General features: G+C 43.8%; 1 non-coding gene across 1 annotated transcript; it reads left to right on the forward strand.

Moving 5' to 3' along the window:
• Positions 1 to 359: 359 nt before the first annotated feature.
• Positions 360 to 432, forward strand: TRNAN-GUU (transfer RNA asparagine (anticodon GUU)). Its single transcript has one exon. It is a non-coding gene; the product is annotated as a tRNA-Asn (tRNA).
• The last annotated feature ends 3,505 nt before the right edge of the window (positions 433 to 3,937 follow it).

The raw sequence follows: 3,937 nt of genomic DNA on the forward strand, positions 1-3,937 counted from the left end.
TGGGCGGTTGGGGCGTGGACCCCGGGCAGGGAGGCTGGGGCAGATCTCAGAGCCCTCAGGATGCGGAGCCCTGCAGGGCGGTGTTTTGTGGTGCATCGTCCCCTGCTGGTGGTGAGCAGCCACTGTGCGTCTCCCACTGCGAGAGGGTGCGGGTATCGGAGTCCCCCAGCTCACTCGGGCTCGATGTCAACGCCCAAATGTGTCCAAAGGCAGGACTCTCGGCCTAAGTGTCTCTTATACTACCAGTCTCTGGAGCGCGCGTGGTTGAACAGGCCAGAACAATGTTAAGATGTCCTCAGCCTGAGCTTAACGGACAATTCTTGACATCAGATAGAAAATTTGGAAAAAGAGGGCTCTGTGTGTCTGTGGTGCAATTGGTCAGCGCATTTGGCTGTTAACCAAAAATTGGTGGTTCGAGCCCACCCAGGGACGTTATGCTTTACTTTAAGCTCTTTGTAGTTGCTTAATAGCAGCTTCACAGCAACACACAAGCCCCCACAGTACGACAAAGTGACAGACTTTTGTGTTGCTGTGATGCTGGAAGCTACACCACCAGTATTCAGGTACCAGCAGGGTCACCCATGGAGGACAGGTTTCAGCTGAGCTTCTAGACTAAGACAGACTAGGAAGAAGGACCCGGCAGTCTACTTCTGAAAAGCATTAGCCGGTGAAAACCTTATGAATAGCAGCAGAACATTGTCTGATATAGTGCTGGAAGATGAACCCCCCAGGTTGGAAGACACTCAAAAGATGACTGAGGAAGAGCTGCCTCCTCCAAAGTACAGTTGACCTTAATGATGTGCATGGAGTAAAGCTTTCGGGACCTTCATTTGCTGATGTGGCACGACTCAAAAAGAGAACAAAGAGCTGCAAACATCCATTAATAATCGGAACCTGGAATGTACGAAGTATGAATCTAGGAAAATTGGAAATCATCAAAAATGAGATGGAACTCATAAACATTGATATCCTAGGCATTAGTGAACTGAAATGGACTGGTATTGGCCATTTTGAATTGGACAATCATATCGTCTACTATGCTGGGAATGACAACTCGAAGAGGAATGGTGTTGCATTCATCATCAAAATGAACATTTCAAGATCTATCCTGAAGTACAACGCTGTCAGTGATAGGATAATATCCATACGCCTACAAGGAAGACGAGTTAATACCACTGTTATTCAAATTTACACACCAATCACTAGGACCAAGGACGAAGAAACAGAAAATTTTTATCAGCTGCTGCAGTCTGAAATTGATCAAACATGCAATCAAGATGCATTGATAATTACTGGCGATTGGAATGGGAAAGTTGGAAATAAAGAAGAAGGATTAGTAGTTGGAAAATATGGCCTTGGTGATACAAAAAAATGCCGGAGATCGAATGATAGAATTTTGCAAGTCCAACGACTTCTTCATTCCAAATACCTTCTTTCACCAACATAAACAGTGACTATACACATGGACCTCGCCAGATGGAACACACAGAAATCAAATTGACTACATCTGTGGAGAGAGACGACGGAAAAGCTCAACATCATCAGTCAGAATAAGGCCAGGGGCCGACTGTGGAAAAGACCATCAATTGCTCATATGCAAGTTCAAGCTGAAAATGAAGAAAATCAGAGCAAGTCCACAAGAGCCAAAACATGACCTTGAGTATATCCCACCTGAATTTAGAGACCATCTCAAGAATAAATTTGAGGCATTGAACACTAGTGAGCGAAGACCAGACAAGTTGTGGAATGACATCAAGGACATCATCTATGAAGAAAGCAAGAGGTCACTGAAAAGACCAGAAAGAAAGAAAAGACCAAGGTGGATGTCAGAGGAGACTGTGAAACTTGCTTGAGTGTCGAGCAGCTGAAGGAAAAGGAAGAATTGATGAAGTAGAAGAACTGAACAGAAGATTTCAAAGCGCCTCTTGAGAAGACAAGGTAAAGTATTATAATGACATGTGCAAAGAGCTGGAGATGGAAAACCAAAAGGGAAGAACACACTCAGCGTTTCTCAAGCTGAAAGAATTGAAGACAAAATTCAAGCCTCGAGTTGCAATAGTGAAGGATTCAATGGGGAAACTGTTAAATGATGCAGGAAGCATCAAAAGAAGATGGAATGAATGCACGGAGTCATTATACCAAAAAGAATTAGCCGATATTCAACCATTTCAAGAGGTGGCATATGATCAGGAGCCAATGGTACTGAAGGAAGAAGTCCAAGCTGCTCTGAAGGCATTGGCGAAAAACCAGGCTCCAGGAATTGACAGAATATCAATTGAGATGTTTCAACAAACACATGCAGCGCTGGAGGTGCTCACTCGTCTATGCCAAGAAATATGGGAGACAGCTTCCTGGCCAACTGATTGGAAAAGATCCATATTTATGCCTATTCCCCCCAAAAAGTGATCCAACCGAATGTGGAAATTATAGAACAATATCATTAATATCACACCCAAGAAAATTCTGCTGAAGATCATTGAGACACGGCTACAGCAGCATATTGACAGGGAACTGCCAGAAATTCAGGCCAGTGTCAGATGAGGACGTGGAACCAGGGATATCACTGCTGATGTCAGATGGATGCTGGCTGAAAGCAGAGAATACCAGAAGGATGTTTACCTGTGTTTTCTTGATTATGCAAAGGCATTTCACTGTGTGGATCATAACAAACTATGGATAACACTGCGAAGAATGGGAATTCCAGAACACTTAATTGTGCTCATGAGGAACCTTTACATAGATCAAGAGGCAGTTGTTCGGACAGAGCAAGGGGATACTGATTGGTTTGCGTCAGGGTTGTTTTCTTTCACCACACCTATTTAATCTGTATGCTGAATGAATAATACGAGAAGCTGGACTATATGAAGGAGAACGGGGCATCAAGATTGGAGGAAGACTCATTAACAACCTGCGTTATGCAGATGACACAACTTTGCTTGCTGAAAGTGAAGAGGACTTGAAGCACTTACTAATAAAGATCAAAGACCACAGCCTTCAGTATGGATTACAGCTCAACATAAAGAGAACAAAAATCCTCACAACTGGACCAATGAGCAACATCATGACAAACGGAGAAAAGATTGAAGTTGTCAACGATTTCATTTTACTTGGATCCACAATCAACAGCCATGGAAACAGCAGTCAAGAAATCAGAAGACGCATTGCATTGGGTAAATCTGCTGCAAAGTACCTCTTTAAAGTGTTGAAGAGCAAAGATGTCACCCTGAAGACTAAGGTGCACCTGACCCAAAGACCCAAGCCATGGTATTTTCAATCGCATCATATGCATGTGAAAGCTGGACAATGAATAAGGAAGACAGAAGAAGAGTTGACGCCTTTGAATTGTGGTGTTGGCGAAGAATATCGAATATACCATGGACTGTAGAAAGAACGAACAAACCTATCTTAGAAGAAGTACAACCAGAATGTTCCTTGGAAGCAAGGATGGCGAGACTGTGTCTTACATACTTTGGACATGTTGTCAGGAAGGATCAGTCCATGGAGAAGGACATCATGCTTGGCAGAGTACAGGGTCAGCGGAAAAGAGGAAGACCCTCAAGGAGGTGGATTGACATGGTGGCTGCAACAATGAGCTCAAGCATAACAACGATTGTAAGGATGGCGCAGCACCGGGCAGTATTACGTTCTGTTGTGCATAGGGTCGCTATGAGTCAGAACCGAGTCGATGGCACCTAACAACAACAACAGCAACAACAGAAGTTTTAGGCCGTTAGCGACTTTTATTCTCAGAGTCCTCTGGATCTCTGTCCACTTTGAATCAGATGCCAAAATTGCTACACAGATTCAAGTCCCATAAAAGTGACTACAGGAAGGATTTTTTTCTGCAAAAAGTTATTTCCAAAAAACCAGCGAAAGCGGCTTCGGTGTTTACTTATCCCAGAGCCACTGCACGGATTCTCTCACTTCCTGATGCTGA

The sequence above is a fragment of the Loxodonta africana genome, chromosome 3 (assembly GCF_030014295.1).
Source record: "Loxodonta africana isolate mLoxAfr1 chromosome 3, mLoxAfr1.hap2, whole genome shotgun sequence".
Classification (NCBI taxonomy): Eukaryota; Metazoa; Chordata; class Mammalia; order Proboscidea; family Elephantidae; genus Loxodonta; species Loxodonta africana.